This window comes from Mus musculus, chromosome 18 (assembly GCF_000001635.26).
Source record: "Mus musculus strain C57BL/6J chromosome 18, GRCm38.p6 C57BL/6J".
Taxonomy (NCBI): Eukaryota; Metazoa; Chordata; class Mammalia; order Rodentia; family Muridae; genus Mus; species Mus musculus.
In genome coordinates this window covers 39,832,919-39,854,816 of record NC_000084.6, presented here as the reverse complement: position 1 = coordinate 39,854,816, position 21,898 = coordinate 39,832,919, and the positions used below count along the sequence as shown (strand labels likewise).

Below are 21,898 nucleotides of genomic sequence, written 5' to 3'. Positions count from 1 at the left end.
AGACTTGCTTAATATCTGTTGTCAGTGTCAAGTGCCTCTGAGTTAGCCAGGACGTTTAGTTCTGCTTGCTGCGGGAGAACTATATACATCAGAATAACCTCAAGACCCTATGCATCAGCAACTGTAAGAAACAACACAGTTTTCCCCGGCAGAGATCTTGTAACTAAAGAATGGAGATGCATAAAACACTCTATTTTAGCTCATAGGCCTGCATGTGCTTCACCTTACATAACTGAAATTTAATACAGGACTGTTCATGAATATCCTTGAATCCCTCTATTTACCTTCACCTGTCATGGCATGTCCTCTGTCAAACCCCAAAGAGTCCAATAGTCTCCTGGCTGGCATACACGCATGCGCATACACACACACACACGCACACACACACACACACACACACACACACACACACACACACACACACACACACTCCCTGCTTTCCTTAGTCTCAACAAGCACAGAGATGTGCCTGCAGAAAACAGAACCCCTGGATCTGGAGTTACAGGCACTTGTGCTGCCTGAGATGGGTGCTGTGAATCAAACTTGAGTCCTATGCAAGAGGAGTGCTTCTAACTTACGAACCATCTCTTCAGCCCCAGCCGATGTGGTTTTTGGAATGATGGATCTAATCATATCACTTTCCTAGCATAATAACAGACAGTGACTTCTTAAAACCTAGAAACAAAGGCAAAGGCCTCAGTATCCCCTAGCCAATCCTCTCTGTGTGTTTGTCACATGCTGCTTCCTGTTTTATATGCTTTGGTTTCAAAATCCTATGCCTGATAGCCTGTTTCCCTCTTCAGTTATATGAGGGGCTGAGAGTGGGGTGTGACTGTAAGTGACTCCAAGTACTGGTTCTGAAGGACAATATCTATGGTCACATTTAGGATTTTATAAGTTACTATATGAACAGTGGTTCAAACAAAGCCTAGCATACACTCAGTCAGTGATAGCTGGTTTTGACAGTGGTGTATGCTCTTCCACTCCTAACTCAGAGGAGTCTGAACTTCTCCAGGACAAATGCAGGCCCACAGAGCTGACACACTCAAGTCCTCCCTGCCCTTATTTTAATTCTTGTGAATGTTTGGAGCTATATATTAGGTTGGCTATTGGAATAGCTTCAGTCTCCTGTGCTAAGCTGTTATGCAAATGAGAAGAGGAGGAGTAGCTAGTTCGCTCTGCATTTATTCCCATCGTCTGATTTAGTGCCGGTAGTCTACTGGGTTTTCCATACGTACTGAGCAAGAGATGTTGAAGTGAAATGGCGAGTGGGTAGAAGGATGCAGGGAAGAATTATAAATGAATGAGCATGTCTAGTAAAGTGTTAAAATCAGTTAAGGTAAGTATCAAAGAATTGCAGAGATCTAAGTACAACCTGGATGCTGGGAATATGGGAAGAAATGTCCAATGAGAATATTTGATAAACATGCTGGTTGCTTAGAGGAAGGGGAATTATCTGAGATTTCATTTATAGATATTTACTACTGGGTGGAGGAGCCCTCTAGCCAGGCCTTCCAAGGTAAAACCCTGCATCAGGAGGAGAGTGAGATTTGAGCAAGGTCTCACCACACAGTGCTGAAACACACAGACCCTCCCATCTGCCACCTGATTTAAGCCCCAAGCTGTCAAGAGTGAGTTAGCTACTTCACCTAACTCCAGGGTTGTCTCCCCCCACCCCCATGTAAACCTGAGAAATAATGGTCTTCAGAGGGGTATTAGGAAACCTAAGTAAATTTTGATTGTTGAACAATCCATCTGCTCAATGGCTAAGGAACAGAAATGGAAAAAAAAATCTTTCCTGTTGGCCCCAATCTTAGACTATTCATAGCAGAAACATAGGAGGATGGTGGGTGAATGCGAGCTCAGAGAAACTCTGCTCCCGCAAAACACCCCAGCCAGCAACAGAGCCCGAAGGGCTGTGCTCCCCATCCTCATAGTACCTGTCCTCCTTCCCCTGGGATGTACCCCAATGTCTCCAAAGGCATCGCCATGGAGGAAACTAGCTTCCTAATTACTTCAATTATTATTGTTTGAATTCTCTTAATAGGTATAATCCTACAGAAGCAACTCATTGTTTTGTTTTTAAAAAATTAAAATAAAATAAAGCCCTAAAATAATCTAGCAGTACACTGTCTCCTAGGCCCCGCTGAAAAGAGTTCGGAATATGTACTTTCTAAGTGCCTCGTGTCTCCTTGATTTCCTCATTCAGCAGCAGAAAATTTAATAATAGAGCCAACACAATTCACACAGAGGGGAGAAAATTTCCCACACCAGTCCTCGGGGAAGAGACATGAGGCTGATTGAAGAGTGGAAATTTAATAGCTGCCTGACCTTCCGAAGCAAAGGCAGTCTGAGCCATTCGCCTTTAGCAAATGGATGATTGTGTTAGCCCTGCTGGAAAAGGATGCGGAGCCTCAGCATCTGGACCACTAAGACCACACAGCTCCCAGGCAAGGGAAAAGTTGGTTTTCACTTGGTGCAGTACAGGCTGAGTGACCATGACTAGTGGGTTCGATGCTTGAATCTCGATGCTCTGTATAGTACAGGCCCTGATGCCGCCTTCCCTAACAGGAATAGCTCTTGAATCCACTAGAAACTATCCTTGGTGATTTTGAGCAGGAAAGACTATGAATAAACGAGAAAATATTACTCTCTGGCAAGCACCCTTTTTAACTTTCTGGTTTTTTCCCTTTATTTGGTACTCTATACTGGCTATCTTTTGAGAGTTATTTTTCCATAAAGAAATCAAAATCTATTTAATTTTTTTTCCGGAGAATTACGCATGTGATAGAAATGAAACAAATGAAGCTGTGGTGAGATTTTATTGTGAATGGTGGCCTGTAGGCTTGGGCTCATGAATACATGTTGAGAAGAAAGGGTCCAATACACCTCACTGACATACTGAGTCTCTTTTCCCATTGTGTGGCCTTACTGCAGAGCCTGGCCCTGTGTGCTCTGGGCTCCACAGCAGCTGTGTCATGGGTTTGGTCTCGTGCAAGTTATGAACAAGAAAGTGAAGACCCCGGAAGTAAACAAGAAATGTCTCTTGGTGCTGGACAGGATCTGCAAGGAGCTCTTCTCCATACAAAAAGCAAGGAGTGTTTAATCCTTGACAGAACTCTCAGCCATGTATCAGAAAGCACCCAGAATCTGGGTACAGGACTGGTTGCTGTAATGGCAGGACTTGGGGAGGAGAGAAAAGAGGACTGCTGTGACATTGGAGCCCTTCTGTTTTATATCCCAAGGGCTAATAGAGAGATTTGGGATGAGGACAAAGAAGAACAGGAGAAGGAGGAAGAGGAAGAAAAGAAAGAGGAGGAGGAAGAGAAGGAGGGAAAGGAGGAGGAGGAAGAGGAGAAGGAGGAAGAGGAGGAGGAAGCCAAGGCAACTACACTCAGAGCTCCTGAAAATGGAAGAGGCCATGCACTGTGCACTGTCTCTTGTCTGTGGCATTGGGAGGCAGTTTGTACAGCAGAAAGCCACATTTACAAAGTATGTCAGATGACAAGCCAATTTGAAGAACTCTTGCTTTAAAAGCCAATTAGTGCTTTCTTTCCATAGATAACTCCACAAAAATCCATAGGAAACTTAACAGGTGTTCTCAGATAACCTTGCAAATGAGGCACATAGAAATTGCTCAGGACTCCTGCTCTGTGTGCAAAGAAATTGGTGCAGAGTTGAACAGAACACTGCCCAACAATGTGTAAGTGACAAGCAAGGTGTGAAAGTGATGAGTGAGGGTTAGAAGCACAATTCCATCCAGGTTTATGGTACCTAACTTTCTCCTCCATCGTGATAAGTGTCTTCCGAACAATCTGGACATTACACCTCTAACATCTCACAGGCCTCTAATGCCCAGACCTTTCTACCATCTCCCCAAAATTTACTAGAAATAGTAGGAAAGCACTGACTTTCCATAGCAACGTTTAGTTTTAAGGGGCTGTGTATTTATTGTGCTCACACCAACTAATGAATTGAATGTTGTTATGCTGGTTTTTAACTCGTTTTATTCTTCTCTCTTACATTACATCCTGACTGCAGTTTCCCCTCCCTCCACCTCTTCCAGTGCCAACCCCTACCTCCCCTCTGGCTCAGCCATTTACAACTAGGCTCATAACCAAAACTATTATTCTGACTTTAGAGGCAGATAACTGAGGTTAGGAGAAGGTGAAGGAGCTGCCCTTGATCCTATAATCCAGAAATGGATAAGACTCAGATTCAAACCCAGCTCCTCTGCCTGTGCTATCTATCCTCCCTGGCTCAGCCTTACCACCCAGTCTCAGATCTCAGAGTAACAGTCCCGTTATTCTCGCTCTCTTTCCTGCCTGGTCACTGAGACTCTATTCCTTTGTGTTTTCTGATGAAGAGTACAGCACAGGTGGGTGGGAGCCTGCTGAACAAGCTTGTGATTCTGATGAAATCATCCTCTTGTCAGCACTCTCAAAGAACAACAGATCACAGGAGAGAGAACTGCTGGGATTTTGTTTTGCTTTAAGCAATAATAGATGTTCAAGTTGCTAACAGAGTGTGAGATTTCTCATCAGCCAAAACTGTCTCCTCTATAATATCTGCTGACCTTCCAGGCTGACAAACCTGCATCATTCCTGGCTTTGGCAGAAGTTGGGTTTGCATATTATTTTAGGGACATAGTCTTGACAACATGGGGAACAGCGAGTATGAGACATCATTACCAGGCATGCTGGCAGGAACAATGGTACTGTCAGTTGTATTGAGCAAATGGCAAAAGGATAAGCTCATATCAAGGCTAGAAGGAAATTTAAACTGAATACACTTAGTTCCCAGATCAAATCAGAACAATTTTTGTTTCTATCAAATAGAAGAGACAGATCCTCAGGGGTCACAGACAGTTTCTTTGCTGTGTCTCCAGCAGTGTTTGTGCCAGCAGAAGCCCATGTGCATCACCCTTTTAAACAAGTGGTTTGGGATTTTTGGTGGTGGTGATTTGGTGAGAAATATCATCAAACTAAAACTGAAAATCTCGATTAACTATTTCTCTATGTCACATAGAGAACCATGTGGAGTCTCTATTTTATTCTAGAACTAATTAACCTATTAATTTACTGACTACTACCTAACATAGTGTCTGATTTTAGCTCATATATTTCAAAGTACTTATCAAATACCTACTGTATATAAAGTATTATTTCTAGTGCTCAGGGTACGGTTGAAGAATAGCATAGTAACACCTTTGCCCTTTGCTCTGTGCCCTTTGCTCTTCTTAGGCTTGTATTTTACATAAAAAGCTGGGAAAGACAATAGGAAAAAAGGACTATATCCATGAGTTTTCAGGAAACCCTTCTGAAGAGGCACTCCCTGGCCCTGCACTGAGGAGTAGAAAGAGGCTCCTTCCATGGCGTTCTTGGAAGAACACAGCAAAGCCTAAGTGGAGGTTCCAGACTACTCAAGGAGCAGAAAGGAAGCTGAAATCGCTATGGAGTGTTTAGAATGGGTGGGTGTGTGGATGGGGTGGGACAGGATGGGGTGGAAGGAGGGAAGGAGGGAGCTTGCACACATAGACAGGAACCTATTTGTATTTCCATTAAAAATCTGAGGTCTGAAGATGGCTCTCAACTTTCAGCATCTGTCCACCTTGCCTCCCAGAGTATGTGTACCATTACCTTGTTCCTTGGAGTCAGAGCTGGCTTCTTCGTGTTTCTTTGAATCTTCTCTTTAAGAGTAACCCATGTTCTGTAAGATAAACACAGGCAGTTCCACTTAGGAAAGTCATATGACAACTCCTAGATGTTGGGAGAAAGTTTGACTTAGTTTTGTCTCTCAAATGCTCCAGAAGAAGTTTCCCTTAAAACATTAGATAGAGACCTGACTTTTCCTTCTGGGTCATGTGACTGGTCTGCTCAAAGCTTACACTGCCGGGCAGATGCATTGTTTGGCAGAGTCGTGCAGTGATGGCCACTCAGATGTGAGAAAATGAATAAATGCCCTAATGGTAGATTAGGCAATTTGATTTTTATGCAATCTTTATATTCTGCTATACTCAGAGACCAAAGCATTGTATAACCATTATCAGAGAGACTTCATCCATCAACTGATAGGCACAGATGCAGAGACTCACAACCAAACATTAGGTGGAGCTCAGGCCATCTTGCAGAAGAATGTGAGGAAGGATTGTAGGAGCCAGTAGGTCAAGGACAGCACAAGAAAACAGTCCCTAAAATCAACTAACCTGGCCTCAGAGAGGCCCATAGAGACTGAACCAACAGCCACTAAGCCTGTATAGGTCTGACCTAGGTCCTCTGCATATAATTTATAGTTGTGTAGCTTGGTATCCTTGTAAGACTCCTAACAGTGGGGGAGAGGTCTGTCTCTGACTCTTTTGCCTGCCTTTGGGAACCTTTTGCTCATACTGGGTTGCCTTGTCCAGCCTTGATATGAGGGTGTTTGCCTGGTCTTATTGTAACTTATTATGCCATGATTGGTTGATATCTCTGGGAGGCCTGTGTTTTTCTGAAGGGAAATGGAGGGGAAATGGAACTGGGGGAGAGAAGAGGTCAGGGTGGAGGGACAGTGAGAAGAGGATGAAGAGGAGGTGCTATAGGGATATAATAAATAAGAGAAGAATAAATATTAACTAACTAATTAATTAATTAATGATAGCATCCAAAGGACCTCATTAAAGAGATAAGCATTTTTTTTTCTGGTCTCACAACTGATCTCCTAGTCATCTTCTCCTTACCCTTCAGGTCTCAGCTAGATCGGCCCTTACTTCCCAGGATGCTTTGGTTTCACTACACATTCTAATTTTTTCTCACGTTATGTGCCTTTGTCACCTCTCATGGCAGTAGTCATGATTGTATATGAGTTTATCACTGTCACTCTCATTAGATGGCAAACTTGAGGACTGTGTGTGTCTTCTCTGATGTGTGCATTCAGCAGACATGTATCTAGCACTGTGTGCCAGGGAAGAAGTATAGTAATCAACTTAGAAAAGTTCTGTGTTCTTAAGCTGTTTGGAAGGATCAACTGCCCTTGAATTGTGTTCTTCCACTTGTCTCTCTTCTTCCCTTCCTACTTTCCTTCCAGAAACACTTCCAGAACACCTGATATGGCCCAGGCCTTTAATGCACTCCTGCAATGCAGCGATGACTAAGGCAGCCTATACATTACTATAGTTTATAATGGTGTCTAAAAGGGTTGAGAAGGGAGTAGAAATTGATAGCTGGTGTTGTATAATCTATGGTTAAAGGTCAAAGTTAAACTTTACGTGGACTTGTTATTAACCTCATAAATATAACTCAGATTTGGTTCTTTATATTGAGGAGAAGGGAGTCACCAGACTGTCAACGACTTGAACTATTTCACCAATTCAATATAGACCAGAGCCAGAGAGGAAGCAGTGGGTGATGATCTTCATCCTTTTCCGCATTTACCAAGACTTACAGAATAAAATCAGATAAGCCAACTTTGTTTCATTCGACATTGTATATACTTTCTCGAGTCTCACACCACCCTACTGACCAAAAATCTCTCATACTGGGATACAACAGTGGAGAAAAAAAAACCATTAAAAAAATACTGGACATTCTTTTAAAAGCTACTCATACAAAGTTCCTTGCTTTTTCTCTCCCTCCATCTCCCCTGAAGTAAGCACAGGGCCTCACACACATGCCAGTTCTAACACTAGTCTGTATGCCTCCCCTCTTCTTTTATCCTAGTGGGCTTCATGAAATCTGAGCATCTTAAGAAACCAAGAAATTTTATTATCCTTAATAGTGCTCAAAAGATTAATAGATTTGAGCTTGACAGACATCTCAGGTTAGGAATCTTCGACCAAGTCTTTATTAATGGGCTTCAGTGCCTACTGTGATCTGATGATTAGACTTTATTTCCCCAAATTTCTGTAATATTTTCCTGCTATTTTATTATTTCTCACATTTTTAAACCTTTATTACTGGTTCCCAAATATTTTTCTTAAAATTGACTAATTCATTAACCAATTTAATTCATGAAACTTCAATAGGTTTGCCTTTAAAAATGATATGACTTATTCAAAATGGAGAATCAATACTAATTATCACAAATAGGAGGTAACTATAAAAATAAGTATAATGGAACCAATTAATTATATAAAATACTAGTGGTACATGTCTGACTCTAGCCACCCTACAGTGAGAGGGAATAGGTGTTCTTTCCCAAAAGCCTAGAGAATGAGCATTACATAGCAAAGGAACATGATTTTGCAAAGAGAAATATTTAGCTGAGCTACAGTTGCCTGAGCTTCTGTCAATATCCAACAGCCAGTGACAGCCAGGACAGTCAGACCCATAGGAATTACAGACCTGAGGAAATGCTGTCAAGTTCAGAGAGAGCAAGGCATCTATAATTCACAGAATAGACAGCTATAGGTGAATATGCCACAAGATGAATACTCAAAGGTTATGCAGATGTTTCCCACCAATTATTCAGAAAGATAATGACTGGTCACCACATATACACAAAGAAAATCTCTGAAGATGGAGAAAAAAATTACACAAAAGGGTTAGAACAGCTTGTATTCAGGATGTATCCAGGCCATACTACACAGTTAGATCAGATAATCTCAAGATCAGTGAGTTACTTAGTCAATTTGTCTTAAGTGAAGCTTGCCTTAGAAGTTGTAAGAAACTACCCTAGCATGGATTGCTGCCCTATAAAACTTAAGAACTCATGGCAGCAACCCCTAGCTGTTAGGTTGTTTTGGGGTAACATAATTGTGACCCTGAACAAAGTTCAGAAACATTTACAAGAATACAATACTATCAACCCAATAAAGTAAAAATTAAGATGTCTTAAATAAAAAATACTAAACATAGAAAGGAATGTAAAATCTTTACCTATATTTAGAGAAAAAAAATCAATCATCAATCAATTCAGAACTGATCTACATGCTACAACAAGCAGATAGGATACTGAAAGTTATAAAGGCCATATATTTCCTAATTTTCAAATATTTAAATAAAGGCAAAGAAGATGTACAAATGGCTGAAGCCATACCAGTAGATCTGAAGAAAACAGATTTGATGAGAACATGCTGATGGATGAATAACAGGCTAGATGTTGCTTTTGAAACAGTTTATAAACCTAAAGACAGAAATAGGAGCAACGAAATGAAATGACTCAGAGAAGACCTTTGAAAGGAAAAAGGCACAGAACTATAGGACAAAGTCACTGAGTCCAATATGTGTATTTGAAGTCTCTGGAGGACTAGACAAAGGAGAGATGACATAAAAATATAAAAGGAAGCTAAGGAAAAATATATTTATGAAAATGTCACTACTCAGCTATTAAAAGCAATGGCTTCATGAAATTCTTAGGCAAATGGATGGAACTAGAAGATATCATCCTAAGTGAGGTAACCCAATCACAAAAGAACACACATGGTAAGCATTCACTGATAAGTGGGTACTAGCCCAAAAGCTCGGAATACCTAAGATACAATTCACAGACCACATGAAGCTCAAGAATAAGGAAGACCAAAGTGTGGATGCTTCAGTCCTTCTTAGAAGGGAGAACAAAATACTCACAGGAGGAAATACAGAGACAAAGTGTGAAGCAGAGGCTGAAGGAAAATCCATCCAGAGTTGGCCCCACCTGGTGATCCATCCCATAAACAACCACCAAACCCAGACACTATTGTGGATGCCAAGAAGTGCTTGCTGACAGGAGCCTGATATAGCTGTCTCCTGAGAGGCTCTGCCAGAGCCTAACAAATACAGAGGTGGATGCTCACAGCAACCATTGGACTGATCACAGGGTTCCCAGTGGAAGAGTTGGAGAATGGACTGAAGGAAATGAAGGGCTTCGGGACCCCATAGGAAGAACAACATTATCAACCAGACTCCCCAGAGCTTCCAGAAAATAAACCACCAACCAAAAAATACACATGAAGCGAACCATGGCTCCAGCCGCATATGTAGCAGAGGATGGCCTTGTTGGGCATCAATAGGAGGAGAGGCCCTTGCTTCTATGAAGGCTCAATGCCCCAGTATAGGGGAATGCCAGGGCAGGGAGGCGGGAGTGGGTGGGTGGGTGAGGGAGCATCCTCATAGAAGCACGGGAAGAGGGATGGGATAAGGGTTTTCCAGAGGGGAAACCAGGAAAGGGTTTTTATTTACATTTAAAATGTAAATAAAGAAAATTTTAATAAAAGAAAAGAAAAAAGAAAAGGAAAGAAAAGAAAAGGTCACAAAATCCATCACTGTACATGCTAACTTAAAAATTTATTGAAAGTGAATAAAAGCATTACAAATTTAACTTTATAAAATCATAATCAGAAAGGCAAGAGAACTGTCCCTGTGCCTCCCTTGGGTAGGACAGGGCAGCTAGCCCTGGTGGTGTAAGTGTAAGAGAGCTGGCCATGACACTCCCCAGGATGATACAAGAGAGCTGGCCCTGGTGGTATAAGTGTGAGAGAGCTGACCATGCCCCTCCCTGGCTGTAGCACTGAAGAGCATGACCTAGCACTTTCCCTAGGCAGCTCAGTAGAGCTGACCCTGGACTTAGGAGTCAGCCCCAAAGGCTCGACTGCAGGGAAGCTGGCCTCACCTGCCCCTCACTGACCATGCAGGGGAGCCAGTCCCTCCCCTTACCAGCTACTGCAGTCATGAGAGCTATTCCTGCCCCTAACCTGGGCAAAGCTGGAGAGCTGGCACTGCTAGCATGGGCACAGGAGAGTTAGAGGGCTGACAACTCAGCTACCACTTGGGCCCAGATCCCAGGTCATGGAGTTGGCCCACCCCCAACATCTACCCCATCTATGAACTGCTGGCGTATGTGAAGGAGCCAGTCCTAAAGAACCAAAGACTCAGGATCTCCATGACATAGGGCAACAACAGGATATCTGAAAGCAGTCCTAGTGAAGAGCCAGTATTGATGGTATAACAGAAGTCAGAGGTCTCAAGCCAGGACGATGACTCATTACAATGAATATTTGTAAGTAAAGCTGTGTGGGCAAAAGGATATATTGTGTGAAATACAGTGGCACACACCAGTTTCCATGGCGAGGTGGTTTTCTGATGTTTTGTTTTTTTCATTTTTTATTTTGATTTTATTTTCTTTTAGGGGGTGCTTACAAGGGTAGAGGGCAGATATGAAAGAATGGGAAGGTGAGTGGGATTGGAGAACATGATGTGAAAATCACAAAGAATCAGTAAAAAAAATTTTTTTTAAATCATAATCCCAAATCTAAGAAGCTAAGTTGAAGCTATAGCAAAGCACATCAAAATCAAATTGCCAAAAGAAAATCTTAAAAAGTTTCAGGGAGTAATAAGAAACTTTCTGTGAGGAGGGACTAGTTAAGGTCAGCATGGACTCTCAGTGGAAATACACACACAGGAGGGCATTAGAGTAGCACCTTTAAAGTACTAAAGTGCTGTAGCCTAGAAACCAGCACCACACAAAGATAACTCTCAGACAGCAAGGGGAATATAGATGCTTTCAGACACCTGTGTGGATTCAGCCGCAGCAGACTGCTCTATAAGAAATAGTCCTGAGGGGCCTTCAAGGAAAAAACCAATATTAAATGGAAGTGTGCCTGCTCTTAAAGAAGGAGAACAGAATGGTAGATACATGGGTGAAAGGGGGTGATGCTTTTCTTATGTAACGTTCTCTGAAACACAACGGACTCTTTAAATATTAAAAAAATAATAAAATATCAAGTTCAGTACATACATAATAGTGAAGGCAACCATAATATAGTAGGAAGGGAAGAAATGGAAGCATACTCTTGCAAAGTTGTTGTATTATCTGCAGGGCAGAATAATAGAACTCAGGCCTAGAGCATGAACAGTTAATAGTGTATGTGATAAACCACAATTCAAAAATTAAGACAGTAATTCTGAGAATATATTACTAATAAATCAGAAGGGGAATAAATAGAACAGTAAGAAAAATTATTGAGAGAGAACAGAGAAGTGGAAAAAAAGAACAGATAGAATAAATATAAAATAAGCAACATAATGGATATAAACATAATTGTACCAATCATTACAATAAATTTAAATGGTCTAATCATAACCACCATTTCCTCAAGAAAGCAAATAAGTTAATGGTAGAGAGACATGTCCTGCCAACCCTAGTGAAAGTAGCTTAACAGCTATACTAAGATAGACAATGGATGTCAGAGTAAAAACAATTACCAGGGATAAAATAGATAATACCATTTGAAGTGTGAAGGGCTCAACTTACTAGAAGTGTATTAAAATCATAAATGAAGGCAGGCATGGTGGTGCACGCCTTTAATCCCAGCACTTGGGAGGCAGAGGCAGGCGGATTTCTGAGTTCGAGGCCAGCCTGGTCTACAAAGTGAGTTCCAGGACAGCCAGAGCTACACAGAGAAACCTGTCTTGAAAAACCAAACAAAAAACAAAAAACAACCCCCCAAAAATCATAAATGTTACATATCTATATATTTTTTTCAAAATATGAATAGAAAAAACCTTTCTCCATGCAGTAAAGTTTAATGATGTTATCCAGCTTACCTATGAATGTGTAACACTTCCCCCTGATATCAAGGACAAGAAAGGGATGTCTGCTCTTTCCACCTTTGTGCAACAGAGCCATGCTGACAATAACTGACAAGAAGCAGGACATCTAGAATGGAAAAAAATAGAACTGCCTTTAATGGCAAACAGCATGATGCTTGAGTCTGGGAATACCATAGCTCAGTGGGTAAAGAGCTGACAATGAAGACCTGAGTTCAATCCTCAGTACCCACATAAAAGCTGGGAGCAGTGACTGCTGCTGCTGATGGGAGATGAAGGCTGGTACTGGGAGAAGCCTTGGAGTGCACTCAAGAAACCTTGCTAAAACAGTGAGTCCAGGTTTAGTAAGAAACCCTGTCCCCAAAATCAGATGAACACAGACATACTCACACATGCATACACTCCCTCCCTCTACACACATTAAAGCAAATCTAACAGAGGCTTCAAAGCTCACCTATAGCTAACAATGTTTAAAAGATGAGCTGTTTGGTTGTATGTCAACTTGACACAAGATAAATTATTTGAGAAATAGGAGAAATATGCCTTCATAAGTAGACAAGTCTATCAGGCATTTTCTTGATTAATGATTGATATGGGACAGCCCAAATATGATGGGCAACACCATGCCTTCACAAGTTGTTCTGAGTTCTATAAGAAAGCAATTCCTCTACAGCCACTGGTTCCGTTCCTGCCTCCAGGTTCCTCCCCTAACTTCTCTCAGTGATAGACTGTGACTCAGAAGTCTGCTCTACATTGCTTTTGGTCATGGTATTTAATACAGCAACAGATAAGTCACTAAAACAAAAGTAACAAGAGTCAAGGCTAACATGTAAAATAAATTGCATGTATATACTCACTAGTCATACTCGTAATTAAAATTCTAAAAAAAAAAATCACATCTATAATAGCACCAAAAATCTTAAATATGTAGGGACAAATATGGACAATTTCATAAATGATCTGCACACTGAAAACTCTGTAGGGAGGAGCAAGTGAACAAGTATTTGTACAAGTGGAAAGAGATTTATCTGATTTGATAGGCTTAATGTTGTTAGGAAGTTGGTTCTCCAAATTGATTTATAGATTCAGTGCAATTTAAACAAAGGACAGCATGCCTTGTCATTGACTGACAGCCTGATTCAATAGCTTAGAGAATAGTGAAATGACACCCAGAAACGCCAGCAGAGCAACAACAAAGATGTTCAGATCCCAAAAGGCTTAGAGGTGACAACTGGACAATGTGAGGCAGGTATGGCAGACACAGATTGCTGGAATAGGATAGAATGCAGATTAGGCCTATGTTCATGGAGCCAGTGGATACGTAACAAAGGAATAAAGGTAATTCGGTAGGGAAACCACACTTTATCAATAGATTGTGCTGAGTCAATTGTATATAAAAGCAAAACAACCTGTACTTTAACCCCCACATATCACATCATAAGCAAAAACTTAACTCAGAATAGGTCCTTGGCAGTTCAAAATCTAACAATATAAAATGTCTAGAAGAAAATAAAAGAAAAAATATCTAGGATTTTGAGCTAAGGAATAATTTTTTTTTAGCTTGGAAACACACGCACACAACCACGCGCGCGCACGCACGCACGCACACATGCATACACTCACACGTATAACCACAAAACATAAACCTAATTCGTAAGTTGAATTTTATCAAAATTAACAGCGTGTGCTCTAAAAAATCATTAAGAGGAGGAAAAGATAACTCAGAGTAGGAGAAAATACTATTAAATAATGTATTAAAATGTGTGTGTATGTGTGTGTATGCATGTAAAGTACTCTTTAAAAATTGATAATATAATAACTTAATGTAGAAAATTTAAAGAATATTTAAAAATACACCTCAATAAAATGATAAACATGTAGACAAACATACTATGGTTAACATATTAGTCATTAAAGAAGGGAAACTAACTGAAATATCATGATGATCAAAAGTGACTTAATTTGAAGAGATTGACTATAGGAACCAACACTCACATACTATCCAGAAATTATCACAACATTATACCCCCCCACACTTTGAAAATCAGTTTGAAATTTTATGTGAAACACACCCCTGTTTATGATTTTTTAAGTTGAGTGCAAATCTAATACCTGGCTCACCTCCTGGACATTTACCCAAGGGAAATAAAAGCCTTTGTTCTTACAAAGATGTGAATGGAGTGGTTCTACATTCTTTATCTGTGACAATCAAAGGCTGGGAAAAAACACAAATGTATATCTCCAAAGAAATGGATAGAGAAATTGTGGTACAGTGGACTATTAAACCAATGTGGGTGCACTCAACACAAACAGCTTAGGTTCCTGTAGCCAGGTCCCTGCCCACAACTGGGAAGACATTATATTGTCCCATTTTCCCAAACCTCTAAAAGATTCAATTAATCTATAATGGCAGAAAGGTCAGCAGTTGTCTGGAGATGAGGTAGAAACAGGTGTGGAACGAGATCACAAGCAAATTTGTAGGGTGACTATGGCAGTGGATTTTTATGGATGTAGAGACATGTCAAAACTTTAAATTATGCACTTTTAATATACTCAATTTGTATCATGTTTACTGTACATTCACAACACTGTCAACAGTAGCCTTTGCCCAATTGAGAACTTCCTTCCCTATAATAAGATATAGTTTCGATTATAAGGTGTGATAGACACAATGGAACAGAAGGCTTAATGCATGAGGGAATAGTAAGAGAATTCTAAAGAAACTCACTTCACACTCCATGATTGGATTCAGTGATATTGGACGCTGTCTATGGATCACTTTAAACTACTTCATCCACCATCATCTCAAGCATCCCACTGTGGGAGCACCACACCAAGAGAGCCTCGCAGAACTTAGATGTATTACAAGGTGGTTTTATTTCACAAATCTTGAAATGGGCTTGAAGTCTCTAGTCCTCTTCAACTTGGATACAGTGGAGGATGTGGACCATCATTGCTTAAGTGAGGAGCCCAAGCTGACTTCCTGGATTCCTACTGAGCCCTCCTAATTGAGTGATTATGGCCTTTCAGAGTTTGCTTGCACTCTGAATGTTAATTCAGTAGATAGTTACTCTAGTATATAGTTACTGACTGTTGGGTGTTCTGTCCTCTTTCCTCAAACATGGCAGGTGCAAGGCTTGATTTCAAGGCAAGAACCGTGGTAACGGGCAAAGTGTGAAAACAGGCATTTCCAAAAGAAGTAGAGGAAGAATGTGATAGTCAAGAGAAGGGGCTTGCCATGGACAGTGCTCTGACAAAGCAGAAAGGCCATGTATTACTTATCAGCTGCTGTTGTATTAAACCAGATGACATCATAGGTCAGGGAACCTATTCCATCTGTCTATAGGAACATTGTATCCCCAACAAGAGATGCCCTGGAGTCTTCAAAAGCTGAATTGAAAGCAGGAGTCTCTGTGGCTATGCATAGAAGGAAGATGGAAAGAAACTGCAGACTTACATGAGCTATAATGCTCTGAACTGTTTGCCCTTTAAGACAGAACACTGCCTATGTAGTTACATTCTCTTTATTAATGTGATAATGTGGACTACAGGGTCTAAAGAAGACCATCAATTTGTTGTCTCACAATTCTAGAGATCAAAAGCTGATACAATTCTACTCAGCTAATACTAAGATGGTGGCAGAGTTGCATCCCATTTCTAAAGGGTATAAGTAGTAAACTATGTCTTTGTCTTTTCCCTCTTTTAAAAAGATGGTGTGTGGTCCTTGGCTTATGGCACCTTCCTCTGTCTTCAAAGCCAGCAATGGCAGGTGTCATCCTCTTAAAGCTGCAGAATTTGACCTTCTCTTCCATCATCACATTCCTCTTCTGCATCCTCCCTCCACTCTTAAGGACCACTGTGGTAACACTGGGCTCACACAGACAATCCAAAGTCAAGAGCCTAAATTAAAATCACGTGTGGAAGGTGGAGTTCCATCAAAGTGAACATAACACGTCCCATGCAGTCGTTGAGCCATCGATATGGCAGGGGTAGGAGATGAGAATAATGATATTGGGACGATAGAAAGGAGTCCTGGGGTAGAATTAAAACAAGTCCTGCCTGAGACCTCAGAAACAGCAAGAATATTGAACAACTAGAACGCTCCTGACAGGGAAGACTTGGAACTGAGCTAGAAGGTCAAGATAGAAAAGTCAGATTTGGCAGTGAGAAAGAGCATGACACTGTGAGGATCCTAGATTTGCCATAATTCAAAATTGCTTGGAGCAACACAGGAGTGGTATAAAAGTTGCAAAAGTGTTGTTTCTATGACATATGCTGCCTTGTAGATAAAGACCAATAAGGTCAACAGGCTGCCTTGGAGCTGACTACAGTGAGTATTTGAGAGCCATTTCATGTTTCTGTACTGAAAACTCACCCCATTCCAAGGACCTATACCTTCCCAAATTCTTCAGTGAAAATGCCATGGGCACTTTACTAATTTTATACCACATCTCCTCTGCATGTGACAGTACCTTGAGCTGTCACCATTGCAATAGCAATAGTTTCTCTTCTCTTATCTCTGTCATTTTCATGGGTCATTTTTATCTCCACAGAATATGTAAGCTGAATAGGCCTGCTTTACAGACTCATTGTCTCTTCTGACTGCCTCAAAGAGTCTAAACACATGTTCTATTGACATTCCACTACCCAGCAGAACATAGGAGAATCCCAAGTCCCTGGTCATATGAAGTTTCCCATGTGTCCCTCTGTCCTTGGTCATTCTTACTCTTCCTTCACTGAGGCATCACTGTTTCCAACTCTGAACTACACACACACACACACACACACACACACACACACACACACACACACACATAAAAAAAAACACACAAACACACCTCATCTCACGTACATGCAGATACACGCGGGCGTGCACACACACACATATTCATACCACAAGCACACATTCAAATACACACAAACACACCACACACATACAGACACAGAGACACACATAGAAATACACATATATATACAATATACACACATTCAAATAAACATACAAAAATACCACACATACATACAAACCTTACCACACACATACAGACACACAGAGACATATATACAGCACACACAGAGAAACACATATACATATCACATACACACATTCAAGTACATACTCACAAACATACCACACACACACATATACTCCACCAAACACATATACACACATATACTCCACCAAACACATACACACACATATACTCCACCAAACACATATACACATACCCCACCACACACTCACACACCACACACGGAAACACAAATACACATAGCACATACAAATGCAAATACATACACAATCTCTCTATATGTACTAAGTAACTTGCTCCTTGGAGAAAGGGGACAAGCTATTTAACCTCTTAGTGGTTTAGTTTCCTTATCTTTAGCCCTGAACGACTGTGATATACATCTCATGGGATTGGTACAAATATTAAATGAGCAATTTCTAGTACATATAGTAAACATTCTGATGTTTGTTTCAAATATGTTTTTGTCTTCTTTGCTCCTTTCTCTATCACCACATTGAACTCTTTTTTTTTCATTATTTGCTTAGATACCTCTCCCTTCTATGAAAATATAGATCCCTTGAGAACAAGAATTATACCATGCCTATCTTTGTCCCTAGCCCTGAGCCAGTCCCTGACATGCAAGCATTCAGTGAACATTGAATGAGCAAATAAGCCACTAAGTGAAAACTATTAAACTGGGCTCTGTTTGAAGTCAGGGAAGTTTGAAGTGATGGTCATATGAAAATAGTGAAGAACAGCCTGCCCCCTTTTTTTTTTGCTCTAGAAAAAAAGTGTGAAAGACAATATGGCAGAGTGTTAAGACACCCACTCCTAGCTCGTGAGTGGTTCCTTACGTTCATTTTCTTTCTACTTTTCTAACTTTCCATTAATAAGAGACTGGAAAGGAGGAAAGTTAAGTATACAACAGGGCCATCAGCACATAAAGACTGAACCCTGTCTAACCAAAGACGCAGAAAGTACAAAGGAAATATTAGCTTTACTGAGAGGTGAACTAGTAAATGTTGGTGAGTTGGATATATGGATAGAGACATTTATGTGGTTGATCTTCAGAGATGTGGTTGTTTGCACATGTTTCATTAAGTCATTCATGGACCCAGCCTCATGAAAGCCCTGCCATCGACAGATGGTTTCCATGGTCTCAGCAAGGTCTCAGCATATGTCTATTAAAGAAGGAAGTGGGGCTCGGGGAAACTGAAGGAGGAGGCAGTGCATGGCGAGCTCACTTCTGCCCACATTCTCCTGGTCTAGATTCAGAGTTGTGCCACACTCAGCAAGAGAGGCTGGAGGTTCAGTCTACCTATGTGACACAATGGAAAAGGGGTGGGTTTGAAGAATAGGCAGCGTCTCCCCAGCACTGCTCATTTTAAGTGCCACTCTTCTGGCTGGGCTGCCTCCTCCTTTGGCAGTCCACTTTGCACAGTTCCTGCTGTCCTCAAATAAACTGATCATGTGACTTGCCTTTTTAGTTCTCTATCACTGGGAAAGGTTGAGTCATGCAATGGTTTGTGGTGGAGCTGAAGCTGTGTCCTGGGCCTTTATAATGATGCATGAACTCATTTTGGAGCACCAGAATTTGGTTCAAAAGATTTGATTCATTAATTTATTTCTTTTTAAACCTAGCTTTAATACCAAAGAGGGATTATTGTAATAAGGTAGGATGAAATAAGTTTTAAGACCTTTTTTGGAGTAGTATGGAGTCAAAAGGATATGAAGCTCATTATTCAGCACTGAGGGAAATGGGAATGGATTGTTCTCTAAACTCTGGGTAAACAGCAGTTGGTTCACTAGCAACAGCAAGGCTACCCGAACACTGGCAATGGGCAGGTCTTCCCCTAGTCTTTCCACTGTATTACTCAAATTCTCGCATCCTCAACACACTTTAGCTGTTCCAGTTTCTAGAGTAAGGTGAAGGAACAATGCTTTGTTCAGTGACCATACCAGTGAGAACCTTTCCTTAATTATCTCCAGAATGGAGAAAACCAGTTTTTACCAACGCAGACATGAGTATGAAGAAACATTATGGTCAAGAGTTCAAGAAATCGAGATTAGTTTAATCTACTTTCTGTAGATGGACTGCTATTCCCATCATAGAATGATCTCTATTCTCAGCAGAACCAGCAAACCTCCGAGCAAAGCTCCGCACGAGGACCCAAGTTCAGTTCCCAGCATCTATATCAGACTGTTCTCAACTGTCTGTAATTCTAGCTCGAGGGGACACCTCTTGCCTCCATGGCTACCTGCAACTCACATGTCCATATCCACATGCAAATATACACTGGCTTACTTAGGATGTCTATTGCTGTGATGAAACACCATAATCAAAGCAACTTGGGGAGGGAAAGTGTTTGTTTCACTTACAGTTCGGTCTAACAGTTCATCAAAAGCCAAGAGGCCAGAAACTCACACAAGGAACAGGCAGGAACCTGGAGGCAGGAGCTGATGCAGAGGCCATGGCAGAGTGCTGCTTACTGAATTGTTCACCATGACTTTCTCAGCCTGCTTCTCACCAGCCCAGGGATGGCACCACCCACAACAGTCTGGGCCCTCCTCCCTCAATTGCTAATTAAGAAAATGCCCTAAAAGCTTGCCTGCAGCCCAATCTCATGGAGGCATTTTCTTAACTGAGGTTCCCTCATTTCAGATAACATTAGCATGTGCCAAACTGGTATAAAACTATCCAGCACACACACACACACACACACACACACACACACACTCTTAAAATTAATAAAAATCAATAATAATGATGCTATGTGGAAGGCACATAGCAGGCTCAACGTCCTCCGTTTGGCCTCCCTCCCAAGCTCTCATCCTCCTTCTCCTCTTTATTGAGACAGTTCTTCAATATTTTCATACAACTACGGCTCCAAACATCTCTGGCTTCAAATGTAGCCCACTTTACCATCATTTACAGGCTTACTTATGCCTCACTGAATTCTTAGATACTGGGGACTGGCTCAAAGATACACATAAAAAGACATTTCCATATGTGGTAGTCTAAATAACAATGTCTATCAAAAGCTTGTATATTTGAGTGCTAGGTCCCTAGTTCGTAGAACTGTTTGGAAAGGATTAGGAGGTGTGGCCTTGTTGGAAGAGCGGTGTCACTAGGGATGGGCTTTTAGGTTTCTAAGGCTCAGTCTCCCTCTTCGCTCTCATTCTGAAACATGTAGATTAGATGTGAGTTCTCAGCCACTGCCTCAGCCATACACTTGCCTGTCTACCGCCATGCTCCCCACCATGATGATCATGGACTAACTCTGTGGAACCATAAGCAAGCCTCAAATCAAATGTTTTATTTTTGTAAGAGTTGCCTTGGTCATGCTGCATCTGCCCAGCAGTAGCTAGACCATTAACCAGACGCTGTATTTTGTTTACTCTACTCTCAAAGGAAGGGCAGTGCTACAATGAAGCCAGTGATGAGCAAGCCAGACTATCAGGGTCTGGATGTTTCGTTCTCTTTTCTAGGAGACTCCAGAAACTCAGGACACAGAGAGGTTGCAGAAGTACAGGCTTAGGTAGAAAGTAGATCCGATGAAGAGCACAGGGCAAAGGGTGAGCAGTCTCCCTATGTAAACTCATGAAAAACCATAGTGTAGCCCCAGTCTCCTTGGAGACACATCAACCTATCGCTAACACTTAAACAGACCTCAAAATTATTTCATGGAAAAGTTTCCTGAATTAGTTGACTTTTTAATTACTATTTAAACTAAATAACATATTCTTCAAGCCAATAATAGCTTATGGGTTCCCCTTCGGTGGCCCACAGACTTGCTACAGCCTTCCTCACTGGCAGATGGGCTCCTGGTCACTCAAACCGCAGTAGGAATGGTAAAATTTGAAAATAGGGCTCTGAGATTCAGGGAAAAGGCAAAGATTCCTCTTGTCTTTCCTTTAAACTTCTTGACTCTGCCCATGCCAGCAGGAGTTCTTCCAGTGGCCCAGCCTAAGCCTTGGGACCAAATTTCAACATCATTTTCTTCTAATGAATTTTTCCCACGGCATTGTAAGCAAGTGATTCAGCAGGAACGACTGTCTCAAAGTCTCTGTCTCCTTTGCAAAATTATCCACAGGAGGCCTCGTTATTTCTCCCAATCTACTGAATGAGTGTGATACTAGTGGGCAGAAAGTAAGGATTAACCTGCCAGACAGTCCATGAGATTCTAATGCCTACTCTATAGACAGTAATATTCATTTGTCTACACAGTAAAAACATCTGCCCACACAACAAACATTTTAGGAAACTTTTGCCATTAAAACTGCAGTGATCTTATTTACTGAGATGTTCTATATAGTTGCCACCTGTAAATTCTGAAGGATTGTAGCCTTCCTGTGTGTAATTATAATTCAAAAGGACTAATTGCT

The 21,898-nt window shown here is 41.2% G+C and overlaps 1 long non-coding RNA gene across 1 annotated transcript in view; it reads right to left on the bottom strand.

Moving 5' to 3' along the window:
- Positions 1-21,898, bottom strand: part of Gm41707 — a 66,193-nt gene that overhangs the window by 16,215 nt on the left and 28,080 nt on the right. The window contains exon 3 of the long non-coding RNA XR_877346.3: positions 5,640-5,709. This is a non-coding gene — a long non-coding RNA (predicted gene, 41707). The remainder of the gene's footprint in view (positions 1-5,639; positions 5,710-21,898) is intronic.